Raw genomic sequence first — 15,596 nt, forward strand, 5'->3', positions numbered from 1 at the left:
ACGCATTCTTTCAACTGTTTACTGGAGATGCACCAGTGCTAGGTCCAGGATCCACCACTGAGTAAGAAAAAGTGACAATAGCACTACTTACCTGCTAAGTGAATTTCCTCCCATAGGATAACATAGGTGATTCTATGTAAAAAAGTGTCTGTCAACTTTTAAATTAGAATAATATTCCTTAAAATCACTACTGTAACCAAAACGCTTTTACTCAACTGTTTACAGGAGATGTCACAAGACTGAATCTAGGATCCGGTCCTGTGGCTAGAAAAGTAATCCATAAAGTAACTAATTGCATTTACCTAGTAATCCCCTTGAGCTCAATGTTGCATTGTGTATGGAATTGCAACAACTGTAACTACTGTACTTAAAGTCTATTGCCTATTTGCAAAGTATTTAAACTAAAGTAATTCAATCTGAGAAAGTATATTTTTGCAATGTAATGTATGATGTAATTATAATGTCATTTAAAAAATAAAATATCTAAAAATAAATAGTTTAAAATACTGTAGTAAATCAGTATCAAAAAAATAAATATAAGAATTAATACATGTAAAAATTGTCATTCACAAAACCTTTGAAATTCACTGAAAAAACAATAGGTTTCAGACATTTTATAGTTAGGAATTATCATTTAAAAAACCTTTAAAATTCTCTGAAAAAACCATAGGTTTCAGACATATTATAGTTAGGGATTAGCATTTAAAAAACCTTATAAATTCACTGAAAAAACAATAGGATTTAGGGGTGTTACAGTTAGACATTTAATACAGAATGGGGGTTGGGAGCACACTGCCTCACAGTCCCAGCACAGTTTGCCCCTTTGCATCCTAGTAAATGCAATACACAGTTCAAACTTACTTTCAAATTAGCTGGGGTTTTTCACCAAAGTTGGTGCAGACATTACTGTATATCTCTAGACATGTGTTTCTGGGTTGCACCCGTCATCAGTAGAGAGCTGCAGTATTAGAGAGCAAAGAAAAATCATCTGAGGTGGCTGGAAATACTGCCAAGTTTCTCTCAGGTCACAGTACCACTCACATGCACACAGGTGCATCTCCAAAGCTCGCCAGTTGCTGGCTCAAGGAAGCCTTTTAAACAGAATGGGGCTTGGAAGCACACAGCCTCACAGTCCCAGCACAGTTCGCCCCTTTGCATCCTAGTAAATGCAATACACAGTTCAAACTTACTTTCAAATTTGTCTGGAGTTCTTCACCAAAGTTGGTGCAGACATTACTGTATATATCTAGACATGTGTTTCTGGATTGCACCCGTCATCAGTAGAGAGCTGCAGTATTAGAGAGCAAAGAAAAATCATCGGGGGTGGCTGGAAATGCTGCCAAGCTTCTCTCAGGTCACAGTACCACTCACATGCACACAGGTGCATCTCCAAAGCTCGTCAGCTTGCTGGCTCAAGGACGCCTTTTAAACAGAATGGGGCTTGGGAGCACACTGCCTCACAGTCCCAGCACAGTTCACCCCTTTGCATCCTGGTAAATGAAACAGACAGTTCAAACTTACTTTCAATTTAGCTGGAGTTTTTCACCAAAGTTGGTGCAGACATTGCTGTATATCTCTAGACATGTGTTTCTGGGTTGAGCCCGTCATCAGTAGGGAGCATCAGTATTAGAGAGCAAAGGAAAATCATCTGGGGTGGCTGGAAATGCAGCCAAGTTTCTGTCAGGTCACAGTACCACTCACAGGCACACAGGTGCATCTCCAAAGCTCGTCAGCTTGCTGGCTCAAGGGAGCTATTTAAACAGAATGTGGGTGGGGAGCACAATGTCTCACAGTCCCAGCACAGTTCGTCCCTTTGCATCCTGGTAAATGCAGGACACAGTTCAAACTTACTTTAAAAATAACTGGAGTTTTTCACCAAAGTTGGTGCATACATTGCTGTATATCTCTAGACACGTTTTTCTGGGTTGAGCCCGTCATCAGTAGAGAAGCAGTATTAGAGAGCAAAGAAAAATAATTTGGGGTGGCTGGAAATGCTGCCAATTTTCTCTCACGTTACAGTACCACTCACAGGCACACAGGTGCATCTCCATCTCCAAGAGCTAGCCACCTCCCGGGGCTAGCTCTCCTTCATTTCGAGGTACCGACGGACAATGCGGGGCCTCCTTCCAGAGCAGCCAGCCAGGTAGAGGTGAGGCAGGACTATCCTATAATTGAGGATACCTGGGTATGACCTGACAGAGAAAATGAAAAGCAGGAATACCGGTTTTGTATAAACTTTTCTTTATTACTATTTAATTTTCACATAATTGCAGCAGCATTAGCAAGTAGTATATCTGGTCCTGAAGAAAGCCGCTGATACTCTGGTTTAGAACAACAGGCTGAAACATGTCGACCTCCAAGTGACAGTGGTTCTATATCCATACCACTGTGCTGTTCTTTTTAACCCTGTCAAGTTGAACACATTAATAAAGCTTTTCAGTGATTCCACTTAGGCAGTTTAAATCTCACCTACCCACTCCTCCACACAGCGCTGCATACCTTACTACACCTATCATCTCACGTATGGGATTATCATCCTGTTCCTTACCTGTTAAAACATCTCTGAGCTCCTTTTTTAAACACCGAAGTAGTAGCTCCCAGTGGTGACTAGGTTTTCCACACTGGTAAGGAGGACTCATATGATGAAGCATGTCACCCTCGGGTGAGTGAGGGTTCTTATCCTTAAGGGATGTCTCCCCCAGTTAATTTACGCTTGTAGCATTGCGTTTGAGAGAGGCACTAAACATTGGCTTATATACACATGTTCTAGACTTAAGGTGTTTTATACTTGTATTTAGCATCTCCAAAGCTCGTCAGCTTGCTGGCTCAAGGGGGCCTTTTAAACAGAATGGGGGTTGGGAGCACACTGGCTCACATTCCCAGCACAGTTCGCCCCTTTGCATCCTGGTAAATGCAGTACACAGTACAAACTTACTTTCAAATTAGCTGGAGTTTTTCACCAAAGTTGGTGCAGATATTGATGTATGTCTCTAGACATGTGTTTCTGGGTTGAGCCCTTCATCAGTAGAGAGCAGCAGTACTATAGAGCAAAAAAAAATCATCTGGGGACGCTGGAAATGCTGCAAACTTTCTCTCAGGTCACAGTACCACTCACAGGCACACATGTGCATCTCCAAAGCTCGTCAGCTTGCTGGCTCAAAGGAGCCTTTTAAACAGAATTGGGGTTGGGAGCACACTGCCTCACAGTCCCAGCACAGTTCGCCCCTTTGCATCCTGGTAAATGAAACAGACAGTTCAAACTTACTTTCAAATTAGCTTGATTTTTTCACCAAAGTTGGTGCAGACATTGCTGTATATCTCTAGACACGTGTTTCTGGGTTGGGCCCGTCATCAGTGGAGAGCAGCAGTATTAGAGAGCAAAGAAAAATCATCTGGGGTGGCTGGAAATGCTGCCAGGTTTCTCTCAGGTCACAGTACCACTCACAGGCACACAGGTGCATCTCCAAAGCTAGTCAGCTTGCTGGCTCAAGGGAGCCTTTTAAACAGAATAGGGGTTGGGAGCACACAGCCTCACAGTCCCAACACAGTTCACTCCTTTGCATCCTGGTAAATGCAGTACACAGTTCAAACTTACTTTCAAATTAGCTGGAGGTTTTCACCAAAGTTGGTGCAGACATTGCTGTATATCTCTAGACACGTGTTTCTGGGTTGAACCCGTCATCAGTAGAGAGCAGCAGTATTAGAGAGCAAAGAACAATCATCTGGGGTGGCTGATAATGCTGCAAAGTTTTTCTCAGGTCACAGTACCACTCACAGGCACACAGGTGCATCTCCAAAGCTCGTCAGCTTGCTGGCTCAACGGAGCCTTTTAAACAGAATTGGGGTTGGGAGCACACTGCCTCACAGTCCCAGCACAGTTCGCCCCTTTGCATCCTAGTAAATGAAGTAGACAGTTCAAACTTACTTTCAAATTAGCTGGATTTTTTCACCAAAGTTGGTGCAGAAATTGCTGTATATCTCTAGACACGTGTTTCTGGGTTTAACCCGTCATCAGTAGAGAGCAGCAGTATTAGAGAGCAAAGAACAATCTTCTGGGGTGGCTGATAATGCTGCAAAGTTTCTCTCAGGTCACAGTACCACTCACAGGCACACAGGTGCATCTCCAAAGCTCTTCAGCTTGCTTGCTCAAGGGAGCCTTTTAAACAGAATTGGGGTTGGGAGCACACTGCCTCACAGTCCCAGCACAGTTCGCCCCTTTGCATCCTAGTAAATGAAGTAGACAGTTCAAACTTACTTTCAAATTAGCTGGATTTTTTCACCAAAGTTGGTGCAGAAATTGCTGTATATCTCTAGACAGGTGTTTCTGGGTTGGGCCCGTCATCAGTGGAGAGCAGCAGTATTAGAGAGCAAAGGAAAATCATCTGGGGTGGCTGGAAATGCTGCCAGGTTTCTCTCAGGTCACAGTACCACTCACAGGTACACAGGTGCATCTCCAAAGCTCGTCAGCTTGCTGGCTCAAGGGAGCCTTTTAAACAGAATGGGGGCTGGAGCACACTGCCTCACAGTCCCAACACAGTTCACTCCTTTGCATCCTGGTAATTGCATTACACAGTTCAAACTTCCTTTCAAATTAGCTGGAGTTTTTCACCAAAGTTGGTGCAGACATTGCTGTATATCTCTAGACACGTGTTTCTGGGTTGAACCTGTCATCAGTAGAGAGCAGCAGTATTAGAGAGCAAAGAACAATCATCTGGGGTGGCTGATAATGCTGCAAAGTTTCTCCAAGGTCACAGTACCATTCACAGGCACACAGGTGCATCTCCAAAGCTCGTCAGCTTGCTGGCTCAAGGGAGCCTTTTAAACAGAATGGGGGTTGGGAGGACACTGCTTCCCAGTCCCAGCACAGTTCGCCCCTTTGCATCCTGGTAAATGCAGTACACAGTTCAAACTTACTTTAAAATTAGCTGGAGTCTTTCACCAAGGTTGGTGCAGACATTGCTGCATATCTCTAGACACGTGTTTCTGGGTTGAACCCATCATCAGTAGATAGCAGCAGTAATAAAGAGCAAAGAAAAATCATCTGGGGTGGCTGGAAATGCTGCCAGGTTTCTCTAAGGTCACATTACCTTCACAGGCACACAGGTGCATCTCAAAAAGCTTGTTAGCTTGCTGGCTCAAGGGAGCCTTTTAAACAGAATGGGAGTTGGGGGCACACTGCCTCCCAGTCCCAGCACAGTTTGCCCCTTTGCATCCTGGTAAATGCAGTACACAGTTCAAACTTACTTTAAAATTAGCTGGAGTTTTTCTCCAAAGTTGGTGCATACATTGCTGTATATATCTAGACACGTTAATCTGGGTTGAGCCTGTCATCAATAGAGAGCAGCAGTATTAGAGAGCAAAGAAAAATCATCTGGGGTGGCTGGAAATGCTGCCAATGTTCTCTCAGGTCACAGTACCACTCACAGGCACACAGGTGCATCTCCAAAGGTTGTCAGCTTGCTGGCTCAAGGGAGCCTTTTAATTAGAATGGGGGTTGGGAGCACACTGCCGCACAGTCCCAGCATATTTCTCCCCTTTGCATCCTGGTAAATGCAGTACACAGTTCAAACTTACTTTCGAATTAGCTGGAGTTTTTTACCAAAGTTGGTGCAGACACTGCTGTATATCTCTAGACACGTGTTTCTGGGTTAAGCCCATCATCAGTAGAGAGCAGCAGTATTAGAGAGCAAAGAAAATTCATCTGCAGTGTGCTCCCATCCCCCTTCTGTATGAAAGGTTATATTGTGGTGTGAGTGGGTGCTTCAGAGATTCTGTGGATCATCTGATTTGAGATGTCATCAGTGATGTCATTAGTGTTGTCACTGACCATGTCGTGTTAGAAGTAATATGTGAAGTCATAAGCAGTGCATTGCGGATGCATGAGCTATAGGTATCTCAGATAACCATAACTGCTGAATTTTGCTGGTTTTGTTTGAGTGAAATGTTAGCCTAACTACAGCATCCAAGTAACCTTTGGATATCTTCAGTGAATTACTAAGGTTTTTTTAATTTGATTTTCTAAATGTAATGTCCCTGTAACCTTTCTTTTTTTTCAGTGAATATACGTGTATATATATATATATATATATATATATATATATATATATATATATATATATATATATATATATATATATATATATATATATACCTCAAGCACTCTTACAAAAAAGAGCAAAGGTGGGCACTCCAGACAAGTCCAGCAATGTCTTTATTTCCTCACAACATGATGTCTGTCCTGATGCATTTCGGCTGAGCCCTGCCATCGTCATATATATAATGGTCCTCCTCTCTCATGAAGACACAAACCGGCACTCCAAGGTGGATTTCTCAAATATTAATTTATTCACTGGAAATGTTGTCTAAGCTTTTTGGCTGCACCCGGCAACTTTGTTCACAACCTATATATATATTGCAGAGAGGCAGTCACCATTGTGTTATGGTAATGTCAAGTTTTCATATGAGCTTGAACCACTGTAATTCATTGCAGATGACCTCACATATTGCATCACTGATTAAATGCATAGGGCCTCATTTATTACTTTTTGCCGTAGGGAAGCGCAGCAGGCCTTCCTGCTGTGCTTCCCTATGGCAAAAGAAAAGGGCAGAAATGCGCCGTATCTATAAGATACGGCGCATTCCTGTCCTTTTCCCCTGCGCTGGCGCACAATGGGCTGACATGCGCCAGCGCAGGCACCCTTGCACAATGGTGCAAGGGTGCCTGCGTTGCGGGGAAGATTATTTTTGTACAGGAAGGGAAACCTTTCTGTACAAAAATAATCACAAGAGGCTTTTCCTCTTTCTATGTGTGCTGCAGAATGCAGCACACATAGAAAAAGGAAATACGAGGAGAAATAAAGACATTTCTCCCTGTTGCGCCTCCCTTACGCCTCCCCTGGGGAGGCATAAGCTTTTGGCACTGCTTCAGAGTTACAATTTCTCGTAAATCTGGGGCAGTGTCAAAAGGCCATGGATGTTGCTGGGAACGCCCCCAGCAACACCCATTGCACGCCCCTTTAACGCAGAACACTGCGTTAAAGGGACTGATATTTATCAGGCAGCAGTACGCCACAAAAACTGGCGTACTGCTGCCTGATAAATACCACGCAAGCTTCTGCGCCACGGAACTTCATGAAAAGTGAAGTTCCGATGGCGCAAGGGGCCTCATAAATGAGGCCCATAATCTGTAGCTGTGAAAGTTATACTTAGGTCAGTTACGCACTTCAGTTTTAGTTATAGTTTTAATATGGTCGTTTTTTTTCATTATTAGAAGAGAGATGATTAACTTCACATTAACCTTTGTGTTTTTCTAGTGAATGTATATAATACATATAAACACACACATACATATATCTACCCACATGGCAGCGCAAGTTAAGCCAGAACTCTTGAGAGATAGTCAAAGTGGATTTTACTGAGGCTGACATGTTTTCATCCATGCGGTCTTTCTCAAAGCCAACTCAAATCTGGTGAAGGTTGAAACTACCAGTGGAGGTAGAACTCCGAACCATGATGCCTAGGCATGGTGCTCTTAGCATCACTGTCATGTTGCATGTACTATCACTCTTAATTATTCCTCCTACACATCATATATATAGTAGCATAGGGCAAATTGACTGTTTCTTCCATTAGATACCCGGAGAAATGTGCTTCTTCAACGATAGGCCTAGGCATAAAATTCCACTCTGCTCACCGAGTTTTTCCGACTCTACGCTCTGCGTAACATAACGTTAAGTTAGTGTGCACGATTTGTCAATGTGTGTGGTTGTGGATGATAGCTACAGCTCAAGTAGAAAATCTACTTGAGCGGCGTAGAGACTTGACGCCGTCTTGCACTGCACGTGCTGCCATTTGCACTAATTTTGCGATGTGGGAAAATCACCCATACTAAAACTCCAAGCGAATGGCACAGCATAATGTACTCTTCCACTTGTGGAACTCTACGCAGCACGGTGGAGTTTTTTGGTCATACGGACCTCCACAAACTCCTTCTAGACCTATTCCTCTACCCACCTATGGAAAATTTGCCATTGTGGAAGCTATGCTATATCTAATATATATATTGACTGTATGTGTATGCTATGCATCTAATATTTCATTCATCAAGTTGTTGGTGTTATTAGGTTGGTTATGCAATGACAAATAAAAACAGTAAAAAACCCTCCCACGCCATGTATGTTCTTTGTCCTGCCAATGCCCCTCCTACCTAACCTATGTGGTCAGCCAAGTGACTTGACCCCCTCCCACCTTCCATCCATTGTAGGTGTATATTTCATTGTAGTCTCACTGTTGCTCTCCATGGTAGGTTGCGCTTCAAGTGCCTATTCTACCTACCCAATAACTATGCAAAAGAGTGATAGATGGAATGTTTGAAATAATCTCAGCTACTGGTAATCACTCAGGTTGCATCCAAATCTATTGATGTTTTGCACACCATGCCACCTCAGTTTGGACCCTGTTATATGCAGTATTGACTCTGCTCTAATAGGAGCAGCTCAGTCCAAACTGCCAAGCCGGGTCCTCCCTGACCCAGAACACAAGCAACTCTGGAGCGTTTTTGCCCTAGCTAGGGGCTTGTTAGCTGGGTACAGCTTGGTTCCAATGACACAGTGTGCATGGACCCAAGTCTGGGTATACCCATCCCATTTAGGGCAAAAGAAAAAGTCTGCAAAACAATGATGGTGAAATGCTTAAGTAATCACAGCCAATGGAAATCACTTGGGGCTGCATCCCAATCCATCCTTTTTTAACACACCTTGTCACCTCAGTTTGGATCCTGCTAAATGCAAAACAGTCTAGACCCTGCTCCAATGGGAACAATCCAGGGCCAGCTGCCAAGCCAGCTCCTCCCTGAACTGGAACACAAGCGACCAAGGATTGGATTTGCCCTATTTATTGCCTCATTGGCCAGGTACAGCTTGCTTCCAGTGACACAGTGTAAACATGACACACATCTGGGCAGACCTGTCGCACATTAGGTAGTAATTGTAATTGTAATTATTATTTGTAGAGTGCATAATCACCATCAGGTTTCTAAGCACTGTGAGAGAGAGCCCTACCCTTGCACGTGAAGGGGAAGTAAATGATTCGGTTGTGCTCCAAGCTTCCACAAAAAGGAGTGTTGTTAAATTCTTCCTAAAAGGGAGGACGGCATGTTCCTTACGCAGATTCTCCAGCAGCTTGTTCCATTGTACAGGGACTGAGGTTGAGAAGGCTCTGCCTCCTTTAGAGGTCATGCTAAAGTGGGGACAGGCCAGCAGGCCAGCCTCCGAGGACCGTAGTGATCTGCTAGGAGTGTAGGTTGCTAAGCGATCTTTAATGTACGATGGGGCTTGGCCATAAATGGCTTTGTGCACTATGCAAAGGCCCTTAAACCTAGTTATCTGCCTGATCGGGAGCCAGTGTAGCTGGTGTAAGAGGGAGGTAGTGGGGCCCCTCCTAGGCAGTCTAAAAATTAGTCTGACAGCATCATTCATAATGACCTGTAATCTGGTAAGCAGCTTTTCTGGGAGGCTGATGTACAGGGAGTTCCCGTAGTCCAGTCGTGACACTATCATGGCCGATACTGCCGTTATGAGTGTTGTAAATGTGGCACAATAAGTATACAAAAAAATGATGGACGAAATGCTTAATTTATTTGATCACACTAAAGGTTTTTTGGGGGGAGCAATTATCATCCATGGTAGCACTCCATATTAATTGTACTCACAAAAAAGTAACATGACATTTGAAAAGTATATGCCAAAAATTAATAATCTAACATGAGTGTAAGTGTTGGGAAAAGGGGCATAAGTCTATTAAAGACAGGAGAAAATATTTTGAGGCTTGATATGATTACACACTGAACAGGCACTAAGCATAATCGAGGTAGACGCATACACTCATTAAGAGTCCTGAGACAAGAATATGAGATTAAATTATATGATATAATTGTTCCAATTGTTGGGATTGATAAAAAGGATATTAATGACTCTACATTAAGTGAGTGACTTAATGGTTATGTAAATTAGTTGTGAGTATATAACATGTTCAAAAGAAATATAAGGAGCATGATATCTTAATATAAACTGAACACCAGTGTGTGAAATAGAGAGGGTCTGTGTGTTTTTTAACCTTTGTTTCAACTTTATTTTTCATGTCTACACCTTCAGACTTCTGAGATCTGTCATTAAAGGACTACTGGATGGTGGAGGTACATTAGTAGTACATAAATGGTGAGATGCTTAACCACTATAGCATGCCAAGAGAGTGTATCACATGTGCTGTGAAGTGGGTTTCACACCGTTGTGTGTGTACACAAATATTGTGGGGAAAGTATTTAATATGTACTATGTCTAATACAGGTTTATACTCTTGCAGATTGTGGAAGGACTGCAGCTGGTACCACAGTGACCTGATGCCATTACATTAGAGTATGATATTTTTCACATGTTAATATTATTATTTTGGCACAAAAATAGCAGAGTGACTACAAGTGGGTCCTGAAGAATTCCATGAACCAGTAAGTCACACATGCAGAAACATGTCGACCTTAACTTAATAGGGGATATATATACCCCTATTTCTCACTTAGCTTTTTTTAGGCCTAACGATTGAAGACACCTATCAAAGTCAATTTTATCTCCCATGAGTTCGTTTTAAATCACTTTTGATATATAATGTGCACTCTGCCCCTCACAGAGACTTCCGTTGGATGATTAAAAACACCTCACGCTCCTCTCTTGAGGGAGAGTTGTAGCCCACACTGTGCACCTCGTGGTCACAGTGCAAGAGGGAACCCAATGATGAAGCATGTCACCTTTGAGTGATTGAGGGTTCTCATCTTTAATAGACTTATGTCCCCTTTCCCAACACTTACACTCTCGATGCTTAATATATTCTAAGTCACTGGTAATCACTCAGGCTGTATTACAATCCATCACTCTTTTGCAAACCATGCCACCTCAGATTGGACACTGCTTTATGGTGATCAGAATTGTCCTTGCTCCAACAGGTACAGTCCAGCCCGAACTGCTGAGCCAGGTTCTCCTTTAACCATAACGCAAGCACCTAAAACCAGTTTCACCCTAGTTATGGCCTCATCATCGGGGTACCGCTTAGTTCCAGTGTGCACAAGACTGGCGCCCTGCATGGTCAGCTTGCTATTCCTGCCCGGCCCCCTTTCCCATAGACCTCTGTTTTTCATGTATGGACCCCTATTCCCTCCCTCCTGCCTTCCATGGTCCGTTGGTGTGTCCCTGCATCACCCCTCTTCCCCATCATGTTTTGTTGTGCTGCAAACCACTGCTCCTCTGTGTCCGGTATGGTCAGCTTGCTGCCTATTCCTCTTTTCCCTATGCTCTCTGTTGCCCATGTGCATGGCCCTGTCCCCGCCCCATTGCTTCCCATGGTCCATTGTGCCACACTGCTCTCCCGCTTTCCCTGTTTGATTTATTTTGCTGCTACAACAACTGAGTCCAGCCCTCTAAGGTCAGTTTGGCACACCTGCCCACCCCTCTCTTGCCTTTTATTGTCCAAATTGACGTCCCTACCCAATTCCTTCTGCCCTCTGTGGTACAATGCACCATACATGTCAACATAATAAACTTGGTAAGAGGAATACTTTGAAAAACCAATATGGGGAATTGATTTTCCCCATTGAATTGCACTGAAAAGCAGAAATTGCAGATGATAGACAGCTAAAATAATGCCCTTCTGGGCTTAAAAACATCAGCAGTCTCCTACCTGAATCGTGTCTGTTGGCATGTGTGATTGTACGGCCACTGCCTCTTCCTTCTGTCCTCGGTGGTCTGTTGTATTTCCACAGTCTCTCTTGCCTGTCTTGCTCTGTCCGCCTTACCTGCCCTCAATTGTCCGAGTCCATGCACCTGACCTTTGCCTCCCTAAATTTTTGTAATGAACAACTAGATTGCTTATATTCTCTACTTATTACAAATGTGTGGCACGCTTGAAGTCATCTTGATGTAATCCAAACTGTAATGCCTAAAGCATGTTCTTGATAATTATAAAAATCTGAGATTCTTTTTACCAAAGAAGTTATGGTTAGTGCTCTAAAAAACTAACATGTAGGCACATTTTCTGAGCTCTCAAATAGCGACAAAGCACTTTTAAATTATTTGCTTCTTTATGTTTTTTATCCAGTGGATAAACTTGATTGTTGCTCATAGGGGAGAGGATGTAGCATTACAGCCAGAGCTGCTGACTTTTCAACTGGGGAACCAGGTTCGACTTTTGGCATCTGCTCAACTTCCTGTGATTGTGGGCAAATCATTTAATCTCCACTTAATGTAACTGATGCTCTTGTAAAGGAGTCCAATACCTTCATTGAGACGTCACTTCACTGTGATGGCTGAGTTTGTCTCTGTTTTATGACATACTGACCAGTTTCCTTGGACATCTCTTATTTTTGATAAATGATTGTAGTAGTAAATTGCAGTACATTCATTTGTATGCTAAGACCTTTCTCTAGGGTGATGGTTCAGTGTATTAGGCATTTCCAACATGTTCTCCTCTCTGCTCACACCTTTCTCCAGGATGAAGAATAATTTTACTAGTGGTTTCTCACGGAGTGACATGTCCGGTAAGGGCTCTCTACTAGTTGTATGTTGTAGTGATTTGTGTGAATTTGTACTAAATCTTCTTCCCAGGTTCTTGAATGGGGTTCTTGTGGTTTGTATTAGACTAGCCTATACTGTTAGAGGTTTTATATTGGTCAGTAGTGTTTAGAGTAGTGGTTCAGAAGAGACAGGACTAGCCACTGAGAACTGTTTCTTACATGATAAGCGAGTGTAGTAGTTGATAAGGCTACAGTGAACTCTGTGCTGTATGTCTGTCGCCTGTTTCTTTTTCTTATTTTTTAAAATATTGAAATGGTACTTTATGAAGTATATTGAAGTTTACTTTGTTGGATGATGTCATAAGGAATGTCATGAGTGATAGCATTTGAGATGTCATCAGTGATGTCATTGACCATCTCTTTTGTGACGCAATATATGAAATCATAAGCAGTGCATTATAGGGGCATAGTTTATAGTTACCTCAGGTCACTATAACTTCTGAATTTCTATGGCTTTGTGCATGTACACTTTTGCCCTTATTATAATCTCCCACTAACCTTTGGTTTTTGCAATGAATTTCTAAAGTTTTTTAAATTTTAAATGTTGATTTTATTTCATGATGTTTCCTAACTATGATGTCCATGTCACCTTTGAGTTTCTAGTGAATGTCTAGTTTTTTTAATGCTATTTCCTAAATACAACATTCATGTAACCTTTGTTTTTTTAATGAATTTCTATTGTTTTTTCCAAAATGTATGCCCCTGTAAACTTTAAGTCTGTGTGTGGGTGTGTGAGAGTCTGTATGGGTCTATGAGTGAATGTGTGGGTGGCTGTAAGGCTCTGTGGGTAAATGTGTGACTGACTCTGTAAGTCTGTGATTGACCTTGTGTGTAAAGGGGTACATGAGTGGCTTTAAGTATGTGAGAATGTGTGAGTGAGTGTCTGTATGGGCCTGTGATTGGGTGTGTGAGTGGGTATGTGGATCTGTGAGTGGGTGTGTGACTGGCTGTATGAGGGTGTTAGTAGGTGTGAGATTGGCTGTGTGGGTCTGTAAATGGGTGTCTGAGTAGATCTATTGTTGAATGAACTGGTATGTGGGAGATTATGTGTGTGAGTGGGTATGAGAGTGGTTGTATGGGTCTCTGAGTAGGTGGGTGAGAGGTTGTGTGTGTTAGTGAATGGGTTTGCGAGTGACTGAGTGTGTGAGTGGGAATGGTTTTATGTGTTAGTGAGTAGGTGTGTGAGTGTGTGGTTTTGAGGGTATGAGAGTGTCTACATAGGTCTGTAAGTGGGTGTGTGAGGGTCTCTGTGGGTCTCCGAGTAGGTGTGTGATTGGCTGTGTGGGTTTGTGAGTGGTTGTATGGGTGTGTCTCTGCGTGATTTTTGTTTCTCTTTTACAAACATTTTACACTGCAACAGAAAAGTGACACAAGCATGTGCAAAAAATTATTTTGACTTTACGTTCCAGCGCAAAATATACTTTGCACTGGAAAGTTGACCAAAGGTAACACAAAGCAGCACTTTGCAATGTTTTGCATTACATTGCTCTGGGTGGGTTTTCCATAGGTGGTAAATTGCCACTCCCATGAATTTTGATGCAAAACCGTATTCATTTACAATAGTAGACAGGGTTTAGAACCCCAACATAATGTTTCTTGAGGTAGATGATAAAATGAATAAAAAAATATTTCTTCAAAAGTTTCTGACTTTGCATGTGAGCTGCACTGTACAGCAAACATCCAAAGTGGGAAAAGTTTTGAATTTTGTCTAGGCATAGTATATTGAACTGGAAGGATACCTTCAGTACAAAGCCTATTATAGACCATGTGCGGATCCTCCTCAGAGGGTCCAGGGCATAGCCCTGTTACCTGTGATCCCACAGAGCCACTGCTAAATTAAATAATTACATTGCAATAATTGAATTTAGCAGTGTTCATGCGAACACAATTTTAGTGTTTGCCTGAACTCTACAGTGGACAGGTCAGCCCTCTTTGCCTCGCCACCAGGCTCCATATGACAGGAGGAGGAGGGGGCTAAGCAAAGACCCAGCTACAGAGTGTTGTTTAAAAACACAGCACTTTGTAGATGGATGTCGGGACTTCACAAGTGAGGAGTGTAGTTGAACCACAGTCCTCTGCACTGGCACAATTATTTTTATTTAGCAGACATAGGCCCATATTTATAATTTTTCATACAATGCAATAGAGCAAGTCATCGTATTGTGTCTCATTGTGTGAAAGGGCAGAAATACACTGCATTTAAAATTGTATGGCACATTCCTGTCCTCTAGTGCTTGCACACATTTAGCTGCACAATTCCAAACCAGGCACCCTTATGTCATGGTGTAAGGGTGCCTGTGTTGTAGACGGGAAACAACCTTTACAACGTGGTCATTACAACGACCACGTTGTTAGTACGCGATGCAAATACATTGCAAGTCTTTACAACTAATTCCACTAAGGGGATCTGAGGTATTGAAAATGCATTTCCAACACCTTTCCTACTGTTGCGCTAGCTGGAGTAGGAATAGTAAATAATACTATTCCTAAGTGCAGCGCGCTGTCTAGTGGAAGTCATTGTTAAGACTTGCTATGTAATACACTGCGTATTTACAACGCGGTTGTTGTAACAACCGTGCTGTAATGTGCCATATTCGTTGTAGACAGGATTGTTTTTGTGCAGAAAGAGACACCTTCCTGCAAAAAAACAATCCTCCTTGTTACACCTAACCTGGGCAGGTGTAGCATTTTATTGCATTCTCAGGTTACTACTCGTGGTAAATTTGGGGATGCACCAAAATACAAGGGTGGGTGTGTGGCAACTAATACTAAGCCTGAGAGCAGTTCACAGAGTTTTACACCACTGGACTCCGGAGTATCAGAAAAACACTGCTGCGCTCCGCGGAGTGTCTGTTAAGTTGTGCCTCTCGCAGTGGTTTTTAGCGCCAGGAGTTTGTCCTGTGCTGTAAAATCAGCGCGACCAGCACAACTCATCATGCCAGAGGGTGCTGCTGCTTTCTGCCACTCAAATAGGCATTCT

This window comes from Lissotriton vulgaris, chromosome 1_1 (genome assembly GCF_964263255.1).
Source record: "Lissotriton vulgaris chromosome 1_1, aLisVul1.2, whole genome shotgun sequence".
NCBI lineage: Eukaryota > Metazoa > Chordata > Amphibia > Caudata > Salamandridae > Lissotriton > Lissotriton vulgaris.